Source organism: Numida meleagris, chromosome 1 (assembly GCF_002078875.1).
Source record: "Numida meleagris isolate 19003 breed g44 Domestic line chromosome 1, NumMel1.0, whole genome shotgun sequence".
Taxonomy (NCBI): domain Eukaryota; kingdom Metazoa; phylum Chordata; class Aves; order Galliformes; family Numididae; genus Numida; species Numida meleagris.
Genome location: NC_034409.1, coordinates 90,995,311 through 91,021,867, shown reverse-complemented (window position 1 = coordinate 91,021,867; position 26,557 = coordinate 90,995,311). Strand labels below are relative to the sequence as shown.

Genomic DNA, 26,557 nt, shown 5'->3' with positions numbered 1-26,557 from the left:
GGCAGGGGCAGGACGGGCACACAGGGCTGTGCCCTGCAGGAGTGCTTGGCAGCTCTCCAGGCAGCACAGCCCAGCTGCACCCGGTGGGTATTAGCACGCTTTCGCTTAATGCACTCTGAATCCACTACTGTTTCAAAAGGAGCACAGAATATATTGTGTCTCAGCAGTTAATGCATGAGAAGATTTTTGCTGTGTGAATGCAGGTCATCTGAACATGCACAAACCAAGCTCCGAGTGGATGTGAACGAAGTCCTCAGTCCCCTGTGTAAACAAGTTCTTAATCTCTACCTGAGAAAGGAATCAGGATGCTGATCCTCGATTTTGTCAGTCTCCTCCACCTCATCTCTTGGTGTTTATAGAAGTACTGAGTTGGTTACATAATTTTTCACATTATTCGCACAAACTCTTCACTGAGTGAAATTGGTGTTTAATTAAAGTCTGTATTTGCATGCTTCTCAATGTTTAGAATATTCAGGTGGAATGTCAGAGGTTAATTGAAGACTCTGTTGATGGTGGTGGTATTGGAGTTTGAACTCGTAGAAATCCCATATTAATTCTTGGAGGATTCTGTACAATTTGTTTTTCCTCTTTAGGTTTTATCTTTGCATTGTGAATTAGTTCATAACTGAGCTGATTTGTAGCTTAAATTCAAACTAATTTTCAGTGCGCTGAAGTTCATAATATTCTAATGAGTTATAGAAATTCTATTTTCCAGGTGATGGGATGATAACATTGTATTTAAATGTTCTTCAGATTCTCCAACATATGAGAGTGTGTTACAGACATTATTGGCTGTTATGATTCGGAGGATTTTTATTTCCTTTTCCAAATATGCAGGAAATTATTTCTCAGGTTTGGCTGGGATCATTGGTTGTTATTGTTCAAGGCTATGACTTCACTGACTGGAGCTGTGTATTTACCCTTGGAAAAGTGATTGCAGTACTATTTTCTGACCTACCAATAATGTTGTTTAGGGATCCTCTCTATTTTTCTTTCTGTTTTTCAAGAGAGTTAATCTCAGCCCCTTTTCCTTCCTTCCTTCCTTCCTTCCTTCCTTCCTTCCTTCCTTCCTTCCTTCCTTCCTTCCTTCCTTNCCTTCCTTCCTTCCTTCCTTCCTTCCTTCCTTCCTTCCTTCCTTCCTTCCTTCCTTCTTTCCTTTTTTTCCCCTTTTTCTCTATTTTTTTTTCTTGAACTTAATATTTTGGCCTTTCAGTTTTACTCCTCTGCACGCCTATAGTTGAGTCATGCACATAGAAGTGTCACAAATGTTACTGTAAAATAATCAAGTAACCATTCTCCTGCCACAGAGTCATTACTCCTGTTTCAGTGCAGAGGATACTCATTATGTGAGTATGTGAAATTACAATGGGAAGAAAAACTGAACATCTCAAACAGAGAAGTAATTATCGTGTATCATAAATTCCATGGTTATGTTTGTCTTTAAAATGTGTTGTGGGAAGTTGTGGGGTTTTTTTCTTTTTTTAATCCTTCAGGTACTTTAAACTACTGTAGATTTTAACACCATAAACCTCTTTCTGTCTTAATTTCATAGTTTCATACCATCCCCAGCTTTAACTACTGCAGCCACACATGAAAAATTTCCAGTGTGCTTCTACGTGTTCATTTGTCAATCAGAGAAAACAAAGTGCATAAAGAAGAAAATGGATTTCTTTGCAAAATATCAGATGAATCTGACCTCCCAAGAAAAGCTTATATGCTATTCTGAATACTACTGAACTCTGGAATGACTCAGCAGTATAGGAGGAACACAGTACTCATAGGTAAAGAATGTCATAAAAGTCAACTGTTTAACGGGTACCCCATTTTTTCATTTTTCTTAACAAAAGGCTAAAGGTCAGTATCTTACGATACACATTGTAAAAACTGAATGTCAAGCAAAGACACTGAAAAGCTTCTGTATCTTCCTCATTCTTTGTTTAAAAAGTATCCAGCTGAGCTTCCTAATAAAAAGGATTGGTCCTTATGAACTGGGAATGGGAATTTAGGTTCCCCTGACAATTTTGGTGTTTCACACTTAACAGTTAAGAATCTAGTCCAAATATGTTAGATTGTAAAGGGGAAAAGGTCCTTATCATAGGTTTATCTTCATTCGTTTTCACATGGTGCATGACAGCCAGATTGTGGTCACAAAGGTTACAGAAGCAAGGAAGAGAATCTTAGTTTTCCTCGACCTCCAGAAATTCAGTCTTTTTTTCCAAAGAAACACCACATTCTCCTGTGTTTCTTTGCACTGGGAAAAAGTAAGTTTGTAGTGCCCAAATACAAAGGTACCGCAGCCCTGATGATATTATCACTCTGGAGCAATTGTAGCCAGGAGCAAGAGGGGATGTTGTGAGGGGCAGGTGTCCATGTGGATTGCTCTGCTCTTTATGAACATGCAGGTCTTTCTCTGCAGATTTTCAAGCTGCTGCTTATACTTTTGCCTTTAGATGGGAGCTTGTGGTTGTCTTTCACTCCTGGCCCTCTCCCTGAGGTGTTACAGCAAGGGGAGGTGATTTGTCCATGGGTTATTAGTGCAGACACCACGTACACTAGGAATTCCCAGTATATAAATAATGTCCTTGCTAATTAATTTATTTATGTTTGAGTCTCTCCTCTTGTCCTGTTACTGGCACTTGCAATTATTAGAACAGAAAGCCCAAATCCTTTCCCAGTCCTTTTCAGATAGCTGCCTCTTGTGTCATCTAGTGGGCTGTTCTGTACACCATCCCTGGAATGAAAATCAGCTGCTCTGCAAAAAGCAGCAGCAGAGGAATAATAGAAATTACAGCGTTTTCAATCCCTCTTTTTAAAGAGAGTCTTGCTGTCGTGGTATACCTAAAGATTAGAAAGGAAATATCAAAATGACAGCTGGCTCAGTGAAATGCGATGCCTCCTTTATTACAAAAGCAGAGTTAGGCTGGTTATGACAAAAACACATCCATTCACATCAAATGAGGATTTCATTAGAAGTAAATAGGAGTTTATTCTTCCATTGACTGTGCATTGTCTTAGTAGTGCCGTGTGGATTTCAACTTGTTGCTAATATCTGGTCCAGAATTTCCCTCTCTCAAGCTGAGCTGCTTGCCAAGGGGAAACTTTCATTTCACAAGAAAGTAAACCAAAATTTCAGCATACTACCACCATTAGATCACAGAGTGTCACAACAAGGAGGAGTTGCTCTGATATACAGAAGAATTAGCTGTGGTACTTCTTTTAGTGCAACTGCAGCACATCCCTTAGTCCTTCACCAGACCTCCCCAGCCCTGCCTGTGCAGTAAGGTGGTAAGGAGATGAGATCTTCACTGTGAGACAGGATATCCATAATGGAATACTTTAAAGAGTGTGTTACTGTTCTGATTGTTGTTACACCTGTTAGCAACTGTCAGTATATAGATTTCCAGTAGCTACAAGAAATATAGCTACCTCCAGCCCAGCAGATGTTCCCAGCACTGTGGCAGTCTCGCCTGCGTGAAGAAAACAGAACTAAACGTTTATCAAAGAGTTCTGATTGCTACAGAGTCGTCACCTCAGCTCCTAATGGAAAGTTACATTTTTCAGAACAATCTATAGATGCTATCTCACAGCTGTCACAGGGAAATTACCTTCACAGAGGTAAGCCAGCAGCTCTGCTGAGAGACACAGAGTGTGGAAATGTTCCCGAATCCAGGAGTAACTCAGTGGTGCAAAGTTATTTCTCATTTCCATTTTAAAAAATGTAGAGAGGAAAGATTTGACATTATTCTTTAAGATAACATGAAAACCACATCAATTCTGGACTGTAACATTCTTCTTCTATCCAAAAGTAATTTGCTCTCTATGCATGAGCAGTCTGCTATTTTGTTTTGTGCATCTCTAGAAGCATGTATTTTGTTTCCCACTCAACAGAAATTCAGTGTGAAAAGAAATATAAAAATTACTTGTAGCTCTGTATGGTAGCTATGCAGAGTGCCTGATGTACAGTTCAGAAGTCTGAGAAAGAAGTCTTCTCATTTTATGGCAGTGTCGTTTTTTGTTTGTTTGTTTGTTTGTTTGTTTTCCCCAAGAAGTGTCTATGCTATGAAAACAACCAGTAAATGGAAGAGATAAGCATCAGTAGTCACCACATAAAAGTTTAGAAAAATCTCATTGATGAAAAAGTTTAGTAAGCAGCCTGTAGGAAATATGAGAAGGGAGCTGTTAGTAATTTTCTCTTGATTTCCTGTGAGTGAGAAACAGAATAATATGAGAATGGAATATGGGCTTTGTTTTGGTTTTGTTTTGTTCTCCCAGAGACCTTGCATGTACAAGAAATTATGGCCTAAAGTTAAGAAAATAAAAATGTGGACTACTGAGTGGAAGGCATTTAATGACAGTGAAGTCAGGAAAGTGAAAACATACCTCTTTACAGAAGGTGAAACTGCACATAAAACTAAGAACGTTTCCATACAGAACTCTGAACAAATCATGTGCAGACATCACAGGCTTTGTTTGATCCTTACTAATCTTAAAAAGCAAGATCTTTTCTCCCCCTTCCTTGGTAATACATAGATTAAACTGATATTCACTGCAATATATACTCTCCAGTGCTAGAAAGCTATCAGTTGCTGGCAAATTCAGACCTGGGGAAGAACTTTTGCTTTTGGTGTCAAGAAGTGAAAGGGCAATTCCACTTGTACAAAGGGTCTCAGAAGCTGTTTTAATAAAAGCTGTAGAGGCAAAGAGAGGACTGTGTGAGAAACTGATGGCTAAAGCTTGATGCAGCTTAACGAGGAGCTGTCAGTAGCATGCTATCACTGCATTACTTACTGCTTTGGGCATTATATTAGAAAGCTACAGAAGTTCTGACACACAGCAATCCAGTTCTCGCACCATAAATGTGTAGATCCTTCAAGATATTTAGCATTGCTGCCAACACTGGATTCACAGTCCTTTTGTTTCAGAGCAGAGGCAATGACTGTTCTCACTTTGGGAAGTGGGATAAATCTTTCCTTTCTTTCTTCCTTTCCTTTCCCCACAGCATTTTCACCTACTTCTGGATGGCAACAGCCCAGTGCCGAACTATCCGCTCGAGCAGCCTGGGCTCCCTGTGGCTATTCCTTGTGAGGAACTCACACTGAAGCCATACCTGCTGTCAAACGCACAGAGCAAATTGAGCTTTCATTTCAGCCACCCGCAACTTAGCAATTCTGTGCTGAGAAATGATAGGCAGTGCTGCAGAGTTACTGGGGGGAGAGGGGAGAGGAGAGAGCCGTCTGTTTAATTATCCTACTTCAGCTTGATTGCTGCAGTGTTATCTTAAAAGTGCAAAGATTCAGCAAATAGCTTTCTGGTAATTAGTGTTCAGAACATTGTAATGCTAGCACCCAGGATCTTACCCTGAGGATTCACTCACAATGGAAATAAATACCCAGCCTCTCACATTGTCCAATCTCAGCAGTGGCCCAGCTCTCCGATACGCAGAGTCTGTACACCACGCTCACAGATCAGTGGTACTTCTGTGGCAGGTAATGAAGAGGGGACTAAGTGAGGGTATAGAAAGAGATACATTGCATCCCTCACAATGAAGGCCTGCTGGCTGTGCTACACTAGCAAGTTTTGTAGGCATTACTCTCACCATATCCTAATTCCGGAAGAAACTGTTACTATTTGCTGCCTTGGGTGAGGTTGAAGTCCAGCACATACAATAAAATTGAGCTTTAAGTAAGCAAGCAAAAATAAAGTGAATATGAATGTCACAAACTATTGGTATATCTTAGGTAAATCGTCTAGAATTGGAGTACAAAAAGAAAGAAAGCATCATGAAAGCGTTACATGTCACAGATGCCTTTCCAACTTGGGAAGTGAACAGCACTGTTACCTGGATGAAAGATGTAGATTTATATAATCATTCATGAAGAATTAGACTGCATGAACTCTCCTGGAGGCGAGTGCATGTAGCACATCAAATGGTAGAATATCAGCAAGAATGACAACACGGAAGTGACAGGACTGTCTTCTATAGCTACCTCAGGCAGCCCATTCTGTGGGAGGCAAATGAAAGCAACTGACTTGCATCCCCAAAGTGACTGTTCAGATCACAGCCTGAACATGTATACATTTTAAGAGATATTTTGGAGTGTACGCTGGCAGAAACAAGATGTGCATGAAAATGAGAAAGTTGCCAATGTAATATTGAGGAAGCTTGTGATACAATAGCTGTGATGCTAGCTGGAAGCATGGGCACCTAGCACATATAAACACTTGTTTATGTTTCACAAATGCTGTTGCGGCACAGGGTTAAGCAATGATATGAAGCTCTTCAAATGGATACGTTCTAGGTTCAAAGCTGTGCAAGCAGCTCTGAGCTGCCAGTACAGTGTAACTTTTTTCCCTGTAGCATGCAGCTCTTCTTCATAGTGAGAAGTGCCTCTGTGCTCCTCTGGGTTTGGAACATCAATTCCCTTGATCACAGCAGGCATTCAATGTGAGGCTGACCAGCTTCAGGTACTAAGCCATGGAGCTTTAAGTATGCATACTTGCCTTGCATAAAGAAGGATTTATGTATCTCTAGTAGGGGCAGCTAGACATCATTTGAAAATGAGACAAATGTATTAACAGAAATTCAGTTTAGATTTAAGAGAGAGAGAGACCTATCTAGTTAGTTTTAGGAGAACTCATGAGTTAAAATATAACACATTTAGTAAAGAAATAATTGCACACTTCTGACGTGAGCCAATGGTCAGAGTTTGTTGGAAAAAAAATAGCACATGCCATTAAATTTAACAGTACTTAATTATAGAATCATAAATATTTGACACTGGAAAGGCCCAGCAAGTCATTTAAGTCCCCCTTCTTATCAAGGCAGCACTGTTCCCTCTTGCACATGTGCTGGTAAGTTTTCCACAGACTATTAGAATTCATTGTCAAGAGGATTTGCTTTAAATTTTGCCTCAATTTTCCATTTCTTAGTTTCATCCCGTTACTCCCTGAAATACCTGCTTGTTTCATGCTAAGTAATTCCTTTCTCTCCCTAGTGCGTATGCCAGTCAAATATTTGTATATTGTTAGCATGCCTCTCCTTAGTTATCGCTTAGCCAAACTCTTCATATTTATTTAGTTCTTTTAATCTTCTCACAGGTAAATCCCTCCAGCCCCTTAATTATTTTGTTGGTCAGTTTAGAATTCTCTGTTTTCAAATCTTTCTCATAGTCATTTTGAATGCAGTATCCCAGATCTTGTTATCTGGAACCACAGAAAAATCGGGAGGAGCAATTGCAACTCTGCTGCAATGTGGTGTGTCTTTGTGTCTGACTCAGTATAATATTTTTTTTCCGCTCTGTCATGCTGAGCACCATGCAAAGCTGGAGAGAGGTCAAGACAATCTCTGTTTTTAAAATTCTGACCTGAAGCTATCCCTCATGGTGCTGTCAGCAGGGAAAACATTTCTTCCAAAACCTAACTCTGATAGTTTCCCCGTCTAACGATGCTGTAACTTGAGACTTCTTCTACATTGGGCAATGACTTCACTTATACTTCTTCCTCTATCAGTGCTCCTTTATTATCCTTTGCCTTGTGTGTTTCAGAGGAGTTCAGTAAGGACGGAAGAACAGACAGAGCAAGAATGAAAAGGCAGCTAACTGCCACAGCAGGAAAAAGCTTTGTCTCCTGAGTGTATCATCCCACAGATGAGTAGCCTAGGATGAGGGAAAGGCTTCAGGAAGACATTATGAAAAGAAAATGCAAGGAAGACTAAAGTAAGGAAACAAAGTAGCATGGAGATAACTTTGCAGGGCAAAGCAGGGAGATGAAAACAGGGAAGATGTAAAATGTATTTTGTTCTTCGCCAGCCCCAGCAACAGTGTGTTTTTGAATATTTGGTATAGTGTTGATTGCAGTGACAGTTTGACTTCTCCTTGTCAGTTTTGACATCTCCATTTACAGTTAAACACTTTCTTCTTTCTCAGCCCTTAGTTCAATGGGGTTGAAGGATGGACCTTCCAAGCAGACTCTTAACTTCTCTTTCCTGGTAGGATCACTACCCTCACCACAACATCCCCCAGATGGTAAGTTCCATCTATTAAATGCCTTGGGCATTCACCGTGCTAGTAAAAACATATTTCAGCAAAGCTTAGGGGTTTACTTTGATGCCCTGGATGAGAAAGAGAGTAGTCAACAGTCTACAACCTGGAGAACAACTCCTCGAGAGCAGCTATGCCAAGGACTTGGGAGTCCTGGTGGATGAAAAGCTGGACATGAGCCAGCAGTGTGCACTTACAGCCGAGAAGGCAAACTTTATCCTGGACTACATCAAAAGAGGGGAGGCCAGCAGGGAGAGGGAAGGGATTCTCCCGCTCAGGAGATCCCATCCAGAGTACTGTGTCCAAGCCTCGGGCCCCCAGAGCAGGAAGGATGCGGAGCTGTTGGAGGGGGTCCAGAGGACAGCCAAAAAGATGATCAGAGGGCTGGAGCAAATATGAATAGGGAATGATTCACTGCGAAATACAAGCCAATATTTTCCAGTCTCGCCATCAATTTTTGCACATCCAGCCATACACAAAAAGGTGACAGTGACTCGTGGAAGCTACCACCTGCAAGTGAAACTCATGGTGCTTAAACAAGGAATCCTGGAGAGCTCTCACAGAACAAACTTTCTATGATTGTGCATGTTCATGAACCACCAAGGCACAAAGGCAAGGTAAACAGGGAACTGTGAGACCACAGTCTTACCGTGTGGGCTTTACGCTGGTTATCTGAAGTTCTAGGATTATCCTCCTTGTTTGTTTGTTTGTTTGTTTGTTTATTCTGAGGAGGAGGCTAATTTTGTTTTTTTTTTATGTGTGGGTTTTTTTTTTTTTTGTGTGTGTGTGTTTGTTCCAGAAACCTAAATGAAGCTGAAAACTGAAGTCCTGAGGTAAATTCAGATGACAGAAACTGAAAGCTTTTGCTTTTCAGTGACTTATCTGTCAGGCAGCCACAATAATACTAAAAGAAGAGTATTTATGTGGTATTTTCCCCAACCTACACATTTTTTTTTTCAGCCTGTGTATGAAATGCTATGAAATTCTTAGTTGTTTCTTCCCCTGCTTTAAAAAGCTTTGAGATTTTGGGGGAAAACTTATGCAAAATATACCAACACTAAACTCCAGCTTCTGCATCTCCTTACTTTATATCTTTGTTTTGGTGGCTCAGAAAATGAAAGCTATCGGCTCTTGGATTATGTAAACTGACATGGTACATTTTGTTTCATTTTCTTCAGAGTGTACGCATCAACTTATCCATAAAGTATTGATTGCAGGGGGCTGAAGCTGTTTGCACAGCGCTGGCTGATTTTATGAGTTTTTAGTCTCAATTCTGCCGCAAAAGCCAGGTGTAACTGTTATTTATAATAGAAAGTATGTGATGGCAAAGATATGCAGGTATGTGTTGGAGAGTGGCTTGCACTCTAATGACCAAGTTTACGTCTTCAAGCACAGTCCAGTGTATGGGAAAATATAGGGAAGTCATTGCACTTGATTCTTTCCTCTGGGGCAAATATCCTTTAAAGCTTTCTTTTCACTGCTGCAACCCCATCACTGCTTACTCTCTTCTTTACACACATCTATATCTATAAGATTTTCCCAGGCATGTACATATGCGCGTATGTGCCAAGAACTTGGTTGGTGCATGAGCAATGAAGATTAAATTTCAGGGGTGTATCAAACATGGAGCTCTTTCTCGGTAGATCTGGCAAGCTTACACTGAAAACATCAAGCTGACTGAGTACAGCTACCCAGCATAGCTTTAGAAACCCTGAGTGACTGAGATCTGTTCTCACCTTGCTCCCTGGTTCCATAGACACACGTGCAGCTTCTGCATAGGGATGTGCACATTACAGCCTGGAAGCAGCTTGCCATTTCTCCAAGTAGTTTTTTTAACCTTCTCTGGATATCAAAATATCTTAGGCGCTTTCAGGACAAATCAGAGATATTACTACCAAGCCATCATAAATATGATCTTGCTTGACTTACAGAAGTACTGAGCATTTGTGAAGTTTCGTAGTGTGTAAAGAGATTCTGTTACAAACAAAGTGGGCGTCACTGCTGGGTGGATTTTACTCTCTTTAACCATCAGTAGCTGCATTCCCGCTTTGAGAGCTCACCGCGTTGACAATGCTTCCCTCTACTGGTCAAACCTGGCGGTTACGGGATGCACGGAGACCGTTTTTTTGACTGACCCAGATTTGAAGCACTGCAGAATAAAAATACTCAGCTCTTATTAGTCCTGACTGATGACTGGATTAGTAAACTGATTATACTGCAAGGTATCTACGGCTTTCTCTGTATCTCTATGGTGTTTTTCTGTCCTTTATGTCTTTCACTTTCTTTACGCAAAGCATGCAAAATTTTTCTGCCTCTTAATTTATTACCCCTGTGCTACAAGTTTATCAAAGGACCTCTCAAAACCAGAGGGGTATAGATGATTAATACATCTCACACATTCATTATTAAACATATGTTTAAGAATTTTGGTAACATCATGTTGCATCAGCTTCTCGTGCTCTTATTTTGAGGAAATTGCATTTGGACTAAGAAAGGCAGAATCAGTCACCGCCTCAGATTTTGTAGCCCATCCACCTTACGGTGGAGATCTCTAGAGATGTCATTACTGAAGTGATGAGACATCTTAGTTTAAGAGCTCTTGGTCTCTGCAGAGCAAAGGGCTGGGAATTAACTATGCGTCTTATGCATAGCAGTGCAGAACAGCACCAATAAATTACTGTTCTCCTTAATGTTTGCCTTTAGATTCATGGGGTCTAGAGGAATTTGTGCCAGGTAAGATTTTTATTTCCTGCTCTGTCTTGGGCTGATACTGCTGAAATCCATTTTATCTCTGGAAAACAAACATAAAACTTGCTTTTATATTTGAGCTGTTGTGGTGATAGACTACCACTCAAGCATTTCTTTGAATAGGTAAGTGCTATATGGGAAGGAAGATCTTTGTTTATAATGGGACAGGGCTTTAATTATGATCCTTGGCCAGGAATTTACCTCTCCAGTGTGATCTGGTGTGGTTTGGCAGTGACCTGTGTGAAAATTGTTTTACTATTCATGGTACTTCTCCCACTACGGATGTTTCTACTTTCTGTTTTAATGTATGCACCGTGGTGAGCCAAAGATGCTCATGCTTACTCTACAACATGTCCTACGATTTGTGTTTTGTTTGGATCATGTATGTTACAAAACTGAATAATCATCTGATGGCAAGGTAAGCTTTGTGTTAAGGTTAGCACTAATACACAGCAGCTCTCCTTGTGCTTAAAACACAGCTACAGTGCATTGAATTATTGTCCCTGTGCAGTTTTCATAGCTATTACTTGGTAGGTTGCCTCTTCAGTGTCAAATTAGAAGTCATTCAGCTAGAACTGTTGCAGCGTTGCCTCTCGAGGTTTGTAGGCCCACATACTTGAAGTATATTACATACTTTTCTGAACAGTTGTGCTTTCACATGGGTCTGTATTAGAACAGCATGAAATCCTCTGCTGTTTACTTAGGTTTCATCTAAACCTCGCTGATGGGTTCATGTTATGCAATGTCAGCAGCACTGAGAGTCAAACTCTGTTTCAGGCAAACTTGAAAATCAAAAGAAAACTTGAACTCAACCTCCTGAATTCCATCCAGTGTCTTTCTCCTTTCCCTTGCTTTCTTCAAGGACAAATATGTGTTTAGCTTTCTGATATTTTATGAACAACAAATTGTGCTTTTTCCTGCTCTTCAAGAGCTATTTTATTCCCTAATTTTATACACTTATATCCATGTTGCAAGCAGGCTGTGGTATAAAGAAAACAAGAGGAGAAGCAAGCCTAGAGTTCCTTCAACTTTTTGTTTTATATATTTGGAGCATGGAAGGCAAATTTCCTCCTGTTAAAGTGTTTGCTTAAGCAATGTCTGCAGGAGCCATAAAACAAAGAGCAGAGGACAGAAGGGCTGAGAAACATACCTGAGGAAGCAAGTGCCATATTCAGGCAAAGAGAAAATTTAGGAAATAAATAGTTAAAGATTATAAAAATGAGGCCTGCTTTGGGTGTAAAGATAGAATTTCCATATCTTAATAATTAAAATTTGGACTGTGTGGTGAAACAGACTATTATTGTTGTCCTCATATCCCTGTTAAGGAACCTATTACTCCAATAACTGAAGCGAAGGAGGGGAGGAGTATCCAACCAGCTTAAGTTTCTGTAGAAACATGAAAAAAATGAGCTAGACACCAAGAGTAGAAATGTGGGATTAAGCAAAATAATGCAGAGGATTTTTTTTTTATTTAGGTACACCCTCTCACTTATTTTCTATACAGATCTTCTGCTGTTGTTAATTTTGTTTGGTCTTGCACGTTTTCTTTGAAGAGACACTCTCTTTGTAAATAATGCCAGGGATATTGATATGGTAGTTAATCTTTTAGACTTGATGGAGGACTGGCCTTATTTTTCAGATTGTGCCTTTTCCTGAAAATTGTCATTACATCTTCTTGCAAACAAGAGAGAGATTTGGGTAGGGTTAAATCAGAAAGAAAAAAAGCAGATGATATTAAACAGAATTATACAAAAAATAGAGTGTTTTTTTTTTTGTCTGCTATAATAGGAAGGCAGCATATTTAAAATATAGAAAATTATTTTTAATTTAAATTAATAAAAATATTTTACATATGTTCTATATTCTACAATGTATGTTAACTTCGAGTCTCTAGGGAATCTCTTAGAGTTTAAGATTTAAAATAAAAAAACCCGTGACTGAAAATCTCTATAGAAATGAGTAAGTTTTGATCATGGTTCTTAAAACAGATATCGTGAATCTGAATCAGTCCTTGTACAGTTTAATTCCTTGGTCTTTGTTAAGAAGAAGAACTGCCATTAGCTTTAGTGGGAGCCTTTTTTTTTTTTTTTCTGTCCTGGAGAAAAGATTAGAAAAGAACATTTCCCTTCATCATAGCTTGTATTTGCAAAGCAGGACAGATAACTTCGTTCAAAGTGACTAAGCACCCACTCAAATATATTCATTACATGTTTGGCATAATTTCTTTTATGTGAAAGCAGGACAGATTGCAATAATCAGAAGAATCTCATTATAACCCTTTTTCTATTAACAGGACAGACATAAATGTGACACATTTCTTTCATTTGTCAGATGTGAGTATATAAAAACAGCATCTTCTCTAATTCCTTTCATTATACATCCATATCCATACCCACATATATATATGCACCTATGCATGAATTTTACTTTAAAAAGACTTTTCTATAGCTCTAGCCAATTTTTCCTTTCCTACAAGTCAACCACTTGTATCACTGGATGGAATTTTTGTAAGGGCATGTAGTGACTGGACAAGGGAAAATGGCTTTAAACTGGAAGAGGGTAGATTTAGACCAGATAATAGGAAGAAGTTCTTTACTGTGAGGTTGGTGAGACACGGCAACTGGTTGCCCAGAGAGGTTGTGGATGCCCCATCCCTGGAAGCCTTCAAGGCCAGGCTGGATGGGGCTTTGAGCAACCTGGTCTAGAGGGAGGTGTCCACGCCTACAGCAGGGGGGTTGGAACTAGGTGACCTTAAAGGTCCCTTCCAACCCCAAAAATTCTGTGATTGTATGATCATTTTCTTGCCAGGAATTAATATTACATCTGGACTGTAAGCATCTGTGCATGGTAGGGATGGGGTTGTGTTGTCTAGCGGGCAAATGCAATGAATAAGCCTGCTGAATGGTGATGGAGGGCCCATCCTTTGAGAAGCTCCCTTCACAGTCACCCACACACCATTGCATTGCATCCAGAAAACAGCAGGTCTGTGGAGCAGCATTGATGCCAACAGAGCTCAAAGAGCTGGACATGGAAAATTATGGATTTCCTCAAGCTCCAACAGAGACTAAGCAAAGACAACAGGAAAAGGAAACTGGGGACTCTTTCCAAAGGGCTCTCCCAAAGCTTCACTGGGATAATCTGTCTGGGGCTATGGCTCTGAAAACTGTCTGGAAAAAATTTCATATTTATCATGTGTGATGTATTGGCCCAAATGTTGGAAGTTATACCATGTGTCCCATGCAGGTTTCCCAACAGGGGAGTTTTGCTTACACGGGAGGATGCTGGGCAGAGTCTATTGTAAGATTAATGAGGGTAATGGATGGCTCAACAGAAGTGACAATGAGAAATATGAAATACTCTCTAGGCCTTTCCTGTCTGCAGAATGTAATACAAAACCTTCAGCTATATAAGAAGCCAAATAAATTCTTTCTAGGTCATTTTATTTTTAAAGATTAACTTGAGATCAGAGACTTGCATCGTGCTGTGCTGATGCTTCTGTATTTGCAATATAGTTATTGGTACAGATTTTTAAGGACTAAATTGTCAAAATAGTTCAGTAGTTGTGTGAAATCTAATCATTTTGAACAGATTACAGTACCTTTGTATTTGAAATGGATTTTTAAATTTCAGCTGCTGAAATGGTTTGTAGATGTTACAAATGCCTTTGGATCCAGACAGAGCGATAATGACTTTGAGCATAGAAGTGGACTTGCAGCTGGATTCTCAGGAGAGCTTTCTACTCTGGGTAATAGCTCACATATTGAAATGTGCCCATCTAAGTGATACTATGGTGGCAATAAAGGGAACAGATATTTGCCTGCAAAGTGGATATGAGAAATAGGAACAGGTAGGGAGAATTTAATTTCTCATGGAAGCAGTAGTAAAAATCAAAACCCATTATTTTCATCACTAATTTTAGGCTAGGCTCTGCAACTGTTGCTGAAGGTACCTATTATCTTGTTTTCAGTGCAATTCCTTTTATTACAGTAGGTGTTAAAGAAACATGGAAAATTGTTCTTTCTGGGGTAAGCTACTGCTTAACGTAAGTGTCAGAAGTGTCTAACCCTTATTGATTCAAACTCTTAGTTCCTTATGTGATATAACTATCCTAACCAGAAATAGCTAATGTGCTGAAAAGCAGTACATTGTATTTGCAAAAAGAACAGCGTGAAAGGATCTGTTCTCCAATAGTGTCTTGTTTTCTTTATTGTTGCTACAGGGTTGAAAGCCCATCTGTCCTCCTTATTATGTTAAATTCATTCAGGAGTCACTTAACTGAAGCACTCTTAACCTAGTGCTTTTGCAAACTAGTACATCTACAGAGAGAGCAGTTATTAAAATAAACATCTCGTTATCAGTATCCTAATGCAGTTCCATTGTGAATAATCAATGAGGTCTGTGGCAATCATGGGAATTATGCAATGTAATTGAGCTATTTGTAATAAAACTGCTGGAGTTCCTGACTTTTCCAGTTAAATCTTTTTTTTGTTTCATATTGTTTGCTGATCTCACTCTGAAGTTTTAACATGCTATGTTTTTCTATTTGTCCTAGCACAACTTGAGAACAGAAATCTATTAAGCTGAGCTCAGGTTTTTAAAAGAAAATTATCAGGGAGCTGCATTACAGAATCATGTTGCGTTTCTTCAGCTTTAAAACCATCACTCTGGGTAAGAATTTTATGCTATCCTCCAAAAGGAAATAGAATCTGGAAAGATATGAGGATGTTTTTTACTCTGTTGCTTCCACCTCATACTAACAGTCTATATTGTGCCCCTTTTGCCTTAGTCTCTTAGTCAGCCATGCAGTAAAGTGGTTTGAATCCTCTGCACACCCATTACAGAGAACATGTAAGAATCAAGCTAATGTTGAAGCCTCAGTTCTGAAAAAACTAGTGTGGGAATAAGAAGCTTCCAGCAGAAACAATGAAGGCATACAAATGCCTTTGATTTGCAAGTATCCGAACCCCTCTCTGTCTGTCTCTGCTTCTCTGCTCTGCTTCATGAACATGCAGAAGGCCTGGCAGAACGTCACCAGGGCTGCTCCTCTTGTGCTTCAGTGCCAAGACTTCCAAACTGGCCTAAACTGTGGATGAAGGTTGTGTAAGAGAACCCTGCTGATTTAACACTGCAGTGAATAAAAGAGCACCCATGTCCCGCTCAGCAGTTTCAGGTATGAGGGCAGTGCTCTCTACCAGGTGAATGCTGACAATCTTTTGGAGATGGTAAAGTTATTAACTGCACCCAAATCAAGGTGTCTACCTGATCCCTAACTGGAAAGGGAATTGGTATGTATGCAGCTGTGATTTTATCCCCCCGGCTGACTGACATTTTGGAACATGAATGTATTGAGCATCTTTCAAGTTATCATAAATGTTTTTGTCTCTCCTTAAGGTGCTCCAGCAATTTTTTGGACCCTCAGAGTTAGATTGCTGTTTGTAGCATTGAGGTCTGTATCGAGACAACTCTGTTGTCAGTCCATTGATACTAGTAGTTTTGGATGGGTGTCAAAGGGTTTGGAGTAGTTGTAGTTTTAACTATTTACCTTACTTTATTTTCATCTTTTTTAAGAGTGCAATAGACTGGTCCCCTTTTCTGTGGTACAGAATTTGTGATGATGTGTACTTTTTTTGAGAAAGACAGCTTAGGACCCATACAAATCACTAGTGTGAAAATTCAAGGAACCTTGCTCAGAGAGCCTGTTCTTTGTCAATTAAAAATCCAGATAAGCAGTTAAAAGTTACATATTTAACAAGTGGTTGAGTTTGCAGATGGACAGACTTGTAGCTGTGTTGTAGCTGTGGAGTCAATCCACTGATGGCAATGCTGAGCTGAGAACCTCAGGCAAATCATACAAAGTCTTGAAGGAAATGCTGTTGCATTTTTGTTGAACATAGGAGTAATAATGGAGGAAAGTCCTTGCTGGCTCTAATTCCCCATTTCTAAAGCTATACTGCTGTGTTTCTTCTTACTTAAATATGCAGAAATGACAGAGGGAGGGAGGCATAAGAAAAGCATCTATATCAGACACAGCAGAAGGAGATACAGAGGACAGCTGAAGTGTGGTGGTGATGTTGTCTGGTTTATGGCACCTCTGTGCCACGTCAATGGTAGAAAAGGCTAAAAACCAGCTTGAGAGTCCATGTCTGCACCACTACAATAATGAAAACCCACAAATGCTTAGAGGAATAAACAACATTTCAATTTTCCTGAGGTTGTGTTAAAAAAATATTTACTGTATTTATAAAGAGTATGCAGAGAGATTTTGCAGTTAAAAAGGCATAACGTGTTTTAAGCAACACAGTTACACAGTGAGCAACCTTAACTTGACTGTTTCCAAACTTTTGATGGTCCATGCAGCCTTAGTGCTCTGTTACCATATTTGTCATGCACACAGTATTACATTGATATATATATATAATACCATGTGTCTGGCTGGATAGATATCTTATTTTTATTGGAATTTTCTCCGCAGACTTCTCTCTGCTTCTCTTTCTCCAGGTTTTCTTAGACAGAATGTGAAACTAATACTTCAAAATTTCAGCTGCACTTTTGAACCGATGGTATTTGAAAGCAATTTTTTTCTCATCACAACCTGAAACTGATACATTGTTACACTGGAAATGTTGCACATATCAAAACTATCCACTTACAGAAGATGCAGTACTACCCTGTCAAAAATGTGGGATGAGTGTGAAAAAGTTATATGAATTACTTGGTTCACTGGAAATTATCACTGCAGCTCTCTATCTCCATTTTTGCTTACATAAATGCCAAAAATCTCCCTTAAAAACATTTTACATTCATATTCTGTCCTGTAAGTTCTACTGTTTATTTTGAAATGCAGGCTTTTTTGTAAAAACTATATTATGCATTTTGATATTTATAGTAGATAAACATATTAAAATAAAGAAAATCCAAGCTCAGCTGCATAATTAAATGGAAGACTTTAGAGACCAGTTATTAAAACACTTGAATGATCCCCCAAGCTCAGATTCTGCCCGCTCAAAGGAAGTCAATGACACTGAGCTTCTCTAACTGTTAGATTTGGTCTCACAGGCTAAGACACCCAAATCTACCCTCTGAGGAGGAGCAATTACTATTTAGTGTCTTACAAAGCCATGTGATTTGGGGGCAGATGTGGAATGACAGAAGACAGAATTCAGTTCTGAAGACCAGTGAGAACAGTGTCTTGAATTTATGGATACTGAAGGAAATTACAAAACTGTTCTGGAATCAAGAGGAAGCAGCCTTGGCTCATTCTTATACAGAAATGGATGTTAGGACAGAGATGTTGCTGTTGTCACTTTAGAACATGATTGGGTGCACCAGGGATCTTTCTAGTGAAATCCCGAGTACCCTTAGCCTTTCAGATGCCAGGAGTATCTCTAGGGTTTTTTGAGTTGTGTTCTTGGATTTAAGTATCTAAATTTCACAGAAAACCTACCTTGGATATCTAACTGCCTTGACTGAATTAATTTCCTATTCCAGATTTTTTCTTCATTACATATTGGTGTAACTCTTACATAAATACACGTATGTATGCATGTTAACTCCACAATTGCTGTCATGTTGTGTACCAGTTTAAATTTTTACCTAAGTGAGACCAGGCTACTGTCCATTTTCTCTTCACTCCTGGAATTCAGTAATTTCTGGGTAGAAATTTTTTGGTATGCAGGAGAACTCCAGTGTAGTCTCCAGTAGTCACCCATTTATCTGATCCATCCTACTTGAGGAGGTCACACGTAAATCTAAATTAGTTCATATAAGAATGTAAAGGAATTCCTTACTCCCTTAGGTAAGTACATCAGTCCAATAACTTAGGTGTCAAGAGAAACAAGATTTACACCTTCCAGAGGAGAATGGATAATCCTGAATATATGTCAGTTATGAGTCTACACATCCACTAGGAGAACTGTGGGCAGCTGAAGAAAAGAAAAATACTTCATCTCTTAAGTTGGTTAGAACTAGAGAATTGTTTGGTTAGCTGACTGGGCTTTCTTTGAAAAGACTTATGATCTTAATGTGACTGCTCAATACGCAACATTAACTTTAATTAACAAATTGCTTGTGGACCTATGGCTCTATCGTATTGTTACTCTAGCTTAGGTTGGGAAATTGTCTGAAGGAAATAAATTTGAAGCAATTCAGGCACAGGTAAATAGCCTGTTATTATCTATGAACCATTATCATTATGGTCACTTCTGAAAAATCATGTGTTTCCCACGGTTCATTAAATCTGTTTTACTTCCGAAATAAATAGGCTACTTTGAGATGTCAGCTGTGAAGACTGTAACAACCTCAGGCAGAAGGATTCATTCCACTAAGAATGCTGGCAATCAGCAACAAGAAAGACCTTCCAGAAAACATACAAAATTCATGATTTTATTAATTCATAGTGTAATTCAAGTATTTAGCTACTAACAGGATTTCATCAAGATGTGCATTCATAAACAAAAATAAAGCATTCATTTTTCTTCAACAACATTGTTGTAATACCTTTTAGATCTTTTATAAAAATGTTAACATTCTCAAAATGGAAATTATCCATTTCATCAGGTCTGTATAGTGAGTTGGGAAAAAATCTTATGCAAAATTGCCTGCATGATGCTTCTACCAAGATTTATCACCAGTTCAGAGACCAAGAGGCAAAAATTATGTTATGGAATCAGAAGAATTAAGGATATGGGGACCTCATGGAGTGCTCCCTTCAAGCAGGGTTTGGCGTGCCTTTGCCACAGATTAGTAGAATAGTCCAGGCTGTGATTGTAGTTCCTGAGAAGGCATTTACGCAATGGTATATTGTATTTATGTGGTGCTATATCATTACAGGAATTGAGTGAAGGAGGATAGGAGAGAAAAAGGCTCCTGGTGACTGCTCTGGTTTGAAAGGGAACATTCTTGAAAGGAGGAGGGAAAATCAAACCCACTCTTAGAACATCCAAGCAAGCCACAATGATGATCCATCTGGAAGGCAGGACAAGTGGTGGGAGAGGCGGGGGGCAAGGATAAACCTGAAGGTTTGGGTTTGGAGGACTCCTGAAGAGAACAAGAGGCTGCCTGCAAAAGAGAGTAGGTCAGTGGCAAGTTTCAGAAACAACAGAAAAAAAGTGACCTCCTTAAGGACAGCAAAAAGAAGAAAGGGAAGAAGACACTTTGTCTCAAGCACAGAAATACTGAAAGTTGTTAAATATGAAAGAAAGCATGGAGAAAAGGACCTTTTCTTCTCAAGAAGTATATTGGTTTTCCAGCTTTTAATGTCTTTTTATTGCTCACCTTGTGGGTTCTGAGATTCCCTACTTAGACTGTTATCTTGTTTTATTGTGTGCGAGATTTTGGGATATTTTCCGTAATAAATCTTAGTTTAAGAGACTACAAAACCATTAACTCGGTGTTGACAGGAAAGATTTGCTTTCTATTGCTTGGCTGTTCTGGTGCAGCGTCTGTGAGCAGTTATCCCAGCATCCCCTGTTGTAGCTGTCAGTATGGTCAAATCCTACAAAAGTAGAGGATAGCTAAGGAATTAAGTTAAAAAAAAAACATCAGAGGACAGCTGCACAAGAACAAAGAAGAGAAAGCCTTTCTTGCTTCACTCTCTCTTCACAACACCAAAATCTGGGAGTATATAGCTTGGATATTTGTGATGCCACAGAGCTAAGTGACACTGTGACCTTCCAGAGGCAAAATCTAGATGGCCTTGGATGTGAACATACAATAGAGAAGTGATGGAGAGATAAGAAGAATCAGCTTTGTTGATTGTTAGAAATTAACAAAGCTGAAAGCTTTCTGCGATCTACCTGAGAATATAATTGTCAAAAGATTCATGCTGATGCGTATCCTCATTATGGCTTACATGATGACACACACACTCCCCAGCATCACATAAACCTGTTCATTACCAAACATTGCCCATACTTCAGCTTGTGCTCCAAACTGGCCAATGTCAGGATATTGAACATAGTGGGTTTTTTTTCAGTGCAATAGAGTGTATGTGGGATATGTACAGTGTATTAGATTCATTTCCAGCCACCTGCCAGAATTTGATGGCAGGAAATTTGCTCAGTTCTTGTTGCAGCCAAGTGACAGATAATAAGAGAAAGGTGCCATTGTTGGAACTATCAGTATCAGATTTGCTAATACAGCTGTGTTGTAATGAGATCATACACATTACTCAAGCTGCAATCAGAACTTTCACTGAAGGAATGAGCCTGGATAATAATAAAAGCAGAAAGCATTTTAAGTAAATAGAATTTCCTAGATACTGCATAATGTTGTTTGCTATCGCTATCTTTTATGAGCCTTGAGAAATATATTGTATAAGAATGATTTCCTTCAATATAAGTTGTTATCATGGAGGTCTCCTATGTCAATTCTTATTTAAAATATATTTCCTTACATTCTCAATATTATGAAAGCATAAATTAATGCAACCTTTTTGCTTCCATCCCATGTTCTTATAAAGCCTCTCCAAAGAATAGTTACTTGCTGCTTTGTAGCCTAAAACACTCCAAATAACAAGATCCATTTTGGTAGTAAAAATTCATTTCATGTACAGCTTTCGCAGCCCCTGAAAAGTCAAGGTCTTTCAGTGAACATTGCACAGAGCTGTTTTTTTCTGAGCTCAAGTGAGAGTGAAGAAGAATGTAGATGATCTCCCCCTCCGCTCTCCTAATGGAAAACCTCCATGAGCCCAGACAAGCGCTGCTTCTTTTGCAGAGCTTGTGGGAGCATAAACAGGGAGCCTGACAGTGCTGCCAGCCATGTAGCAACAACACCCCGCCAAATGCAGAAGTAAGGGAGGGCAGACTATTTCCGTGAGCTATAGTGCATTATTTCCCTCTTGCCTGAAGCTTGCCATTGGCAAAAAAGACACTGCCAAAACAAACTCCTACAGTGAAATGCTGAATTCCTCATTAATATTTCCCCTATTAAGACCATTTTCCTTTTTGCACACTTTGCTTTTTATTTTTGTATTTGTTTATTATTGCTGGCAGCATATAAGAAATACCATTTGATTGTTTCATTCACATCAATTTCTGACCACAGGATCTTACTATTCTGTTTTCTGCTAGAGTGAAAGAGCTGCATGCTTTCAACATTTCTTCCTGATGTAGTTAAAAACCTTGTTTATGGGTAAAGAGGAAGCACGGCTTACATGTAAAGCCAAAATTTTATGATTAGTACAATTGAAACCTCAATGGTCTAATCCAAGGATCATTATTAGCCAAGATATAATTGTTATAGAAAGAAAATCTATGTAGAAAATGTTTCAGTAATAATAATAGTAATACAGCTGTATTTTTACACACACACTTAGTTTCAACCCCTTTTCCTAATGTTAAGCTCACCGTTTTGCTGCTTGTCCTAACCCTGATGGCAGAGGTTTCATCCTGGTGTTGGTGTTAATGGTGAGTTACCAGCATTTAGAGTCTTCTGCCAAAATATCACACTCATGTCTTTACTGAGGTTCACTTTCATGTTTCCTAACACACTCTTACACCTATCTTTGTTTCATTGCTTTGCATCTCCACTTTATATCTAAATGTACTGTATAAAGTCGACTTGTGTACATTAAACATTAGTATCTTTTTGCTTTGCAATCCTAAAAATGTTTTGTCTGTCCCTAGGTTTGCATTTCTTTAACTCATCACAGGTGAGTTGTTTATAGCCAAAGGGTCTCTGGTGCCAAGCCTGCGTCCCACATCTTGACACCCCATGCCTGTTCTCCTTCACCCTGCACCCTGTCACTCCCCTTTTCCAGGCTACCATTACCCTGCCAGGCTCTTGTTTGTCTGTGCTAGGGTGATAAAACAGGGGCAGTACCACATAGAAAGAAACAAAAGCAAAGCAAGTTAGACATGAAGTCCTAATCAGTTTGAGAAACTGCTGGCGCAACTAACCCAACTAACACAAGGCTGCATGAGGTCAAGGGAAGTTCAGATGGAGCAAGTCCTGACATCCTGCAAGCTTGCTGTGAAGCTTAGGGCCTGTTACCAGCAGTGGCAACACTGTGTTACAGATCAACATGATCACAGAGGTTTCCTGTATAATATCTTTTCACGTTTCTTAAAGATATGAAACAGACTTATCTTCTTTAGGCTTTTACTGTAAACATGAATTTCAACACTTAAGTAATTTTGTACTTAAGTACTTTGCTTTCTTTTGTCATCTACTGGAAAATTTTATATCATAGTGATAACAAAATAGTTATATAACATCTGTTGTATAGGTTAGTGACATTCATAATAAAGGACTAGGAATTATATTTTCTGGCTCTCACCACTCCAGACAGTACTTCATGCTCATTTAGCCTCTAGCAGTTTTAATTCCATCATCTAACATGCTTCAAAACAAACCTAGAAGCTCTGATATACAGAGAGAAGAAAAAGTTATTAAGTGCAAAGCCTGTGTAATCAAAGGCAACCACTGTTGGGACTGTTATGTGTGCTCTACTTTAAAAAGTATCATATGTCCAAACCTTGTTGCTGGCTTATCCAGCGCACATTCACCACCATTAGATTTAATGAGATGTTGTAGCTTGTTTCCTAAGGAATGGCATGTGGGATTGTGGTTTTTATTCTAATATTGTACTTTGGCTGTTCCCCCTTCCTTCCAAAAAAAGGTTTTTGTATCATTTCCCACATTTTTTCTGGTCCAAGACGGGGATAAGTCATCACAGAATATACTGATTTCTTACTGAATCATAACCTCAGTCATCAGATACAAGAAAATCACATAGACAAACAAGACTCAAGTCTGTATCTCAGCAGTCTTTGCTGGGCTGCTGCTCATGGAAAGGTTTGTTTCAGTGGTTAGTTAGCAGCTTGTTGGATAGTAGTCGGCACTAGCCATTGCAACAATTTTGTGCAAGCAAAAAAAATGCACATTGGCTAGATGAATGAGAATAAATAAGGATAAAACAAGGAGGTTTGAAGACACTTTAAGTTCCTACCTTCAAACTTCTTGTCACAGCATTCCCAGCACAAGGACCACAATTTTTCTGACTCCTCATGCATCGTCCCAGGAGATGCAGAAGAGCTGCTGCACTGTATAACAGATGGGAGGAGAACATCCGGAACGGATCCTTCTGCATTAGCAGCTCTTCACTGCAAATCTGCTCCTGTCACTGTGTCACACAGAAAATATAACAGTGAAGATGCAAAGGAAGAAACAAAATGGTGCTCCTCAACCACCTATATCAATGCAGTGACCACTTTGGTATTCATATGGGGAGCTTCCTGTTAATTTTCCATTTCTTGCTACCATTAATACATAGCATAACCATGGAGAAAGTTGCAAACAGCAAAACCATGAATGGGAGTGGCAATGGAGATTGATACCACTTAACCATCAGGTCAGATCACAAAGGACTAGTGCTGAAAATGATAGCGTTATCAGAACACAATTTACAGGAGAAATACCTCTAGGGTTTTGCTAGTGTTACCAAAAATATGACATTTTTGCAAAGTCCCTTTGTACAGGCAAGTCTTGTGAGAGACAGAAGTTGTTTCCTTGAAACATTACAAAAATTGTCTTAAATTCATGCCTAGGAAAGACAATCTACAGACATGACATTGCTGGTGGATTCATTGGTTCTAATGCTTCTGTTTACATTTTTTTTTTCACTTCCATCTAATTTCTGCTAATTTTGTAAATTACAAGTTTTCATTGAAAAATATTACTCTGTGGCAAATGCACTGACATCATGCTATCAAATACCTCGGGGAGAAGGAGTTATAGAAGTGCAAATAATAATAGTGAGGAAAATTGAAACTGTTGAACTGATCGGAGTGAGAAATACCAGTTATTATTCTACAGCTGCTGTTTTACTATGGCAAGATCCAGACAACCCAGCCAGAGAGGGAGGACAATACTAAAAGGTGCTGTCTATAAACTGTGAGCAGCAGCTTCTGTCCTGATGAATTTACGATTATGCATTCCATCTGTCTCAATGAGATGTGAACTTTTAAGTTTGCATGGACCATTAGGGCCTCAAGTGAGCAAGGCATTTAAGCATGTGCTTAAATCCATCCATATTCCAAAAATCAATTAAGTACATGCTTAATTTTATTGATGGATGCTGTGCTGAGGCCTATAAAGCTGAACTGCCATTAAATTCAGACAGTGCTCCCCTTCTTTTTCTCTCAAAACCAAAACAAAGCAAAGTAAAACAAAAAGCTAAACAACAACAGCAACAATGCAGTAAGATATGTGCAAGAGCTCTTGTTAATGCAAAATAAGGCTTTTCCGTGTCCACATGCAGATATCAGGAAGTAAAATAGTGAGGATTAGTTGTAATAACATTAAACTATCCAGAAAATTAATGCATGGGGAGCTAGAAGGGTTAATTCACACAGGCTAACTTTTGCCTTGTGAAAGAGGGCTATCTGGAGCAGCAAAATGAGGCTTCTGCCTCTCCATCGACTACAAAGGCAGAGGGAGATTAATGCGCCTACTGTAATGCTAGCAGTCATTCAGTACTTTTGTAAGTAGATCCAGATTTCAATAGCCTCCCGTAGAAGACAATATGAAAGCACAAAATATATTAGCTAATGTAACATTTCTTATCCTAACTTCTGTGCATTTTCATCTGCAGCTGTAATTGTTCCATTAATAGTGCCATAGACGTCTTTATTATGTTTTCTAAGCATTGCTATCATAAGACCAACCAAAGCTATAACGTTATTTCACACTGAGATACATATGATTCCTATTGATGTCAAAATTAAAGGTTTCTGAAGAAATAGTGCTGCAACCTTATTATTAGTTCACCAATTGTTCATCCAATTTTCACTTTGTGTGACATTTCATAATATATTCCATTTCACCCTCTTTACCACTCTACGCAGGGGACGCTAAGTACTTTGAAAGTTTGAAGGAGGTCTTTCTATTTAAGAGGGCAAAGGTGATGTGCAGGCATTCTTAATAACATAGGACTGAATTGGAGTAAAGTAATTAGAAATGAAACCGAGTGTGTTTTTAGAAGGAGGTTCATAGTGAGCTGATTTTAGCAAGGCTATCATATATATTTGAAAATGCTGAAAGGAACCCCATGACACTAAAGAATTTCAGCAAGGAGATGAACACCACATCTTAATCCTGCAGGCTGTGGGGATGATGAGTCAATGAGTCAAGTTCGGCTCGTCCCGGAAGGACTCATGTTGACCCACGTTAACTGCTTCATCTAGGGAGCTCAGTTAAACAACCTCAGAAAAACAGAGTACATATTTAGTGAGCAAAAAGACATAAAAATACCTCAAAGCTTGTGCTAAGCTTGTACTGCTCTATATGGCTGTTAGAGTGACATTGACCTGGGGCACATCACGAGTGGTAGAACAAGAAGATAAGAGGCCAGCAATATGGTCACAGATACTAAAATTATGCTTCTGGAAAGAATTATGTGTTCCCTTCATAAATGTACACACTGGAAAAAAAGTAATAATTTCTTTTAAAGTGGTAAATTGATGGGCTGTTTTTTCAGGTGACAGCTATGTAGCTCACTCCAAAAGCAATGTATCCTATTTATTTTCGTGGAAACTACAACAGATACTCAGAGCACAATAACAATATTTGATAGAGAAAATTCTCTGCTACAAAATTTTTCAATACTCCCCACCATTAGCTGTGCATTTTCACCAGCAATGAACAAGAGCTGCACTCATCAACATTGGCACCTGTAGAGATGACCCACTGTCACTGTAACCACAGCTGAAATACACCATCCACCACCTCACTGTGCTCACATCCACTGTTTGGTCTCCACAAACATTCAG

The 26,557-nt window shown here is 39.1% G+C and overlaps 1 long non-coding RNA gene across 5 annotated transcripts in view; it reads right to left on the bottom strand.

The window, feature by feature from the left end:
- LOC110401589 overlaps positions 1 to 26,557 on the bottom strand; it is an 85,121-nt gene that overhangs the window by 27,955 nt on the left and 30,609 nt on the right. For all 5 annotated transcript variants that reach the window (XR_002440450.1, XR_002440453.1, XR_002440451.1 and 2 more), the window contains one exon: positions 23,737 to 23,910. This is a non-coding gene — a long non-coding RNA (uncharacterized LOC110401589). The remainder of the gene's footprint in view (positions 1 to 23,736; positions 23,911 to 26,557) is intronic.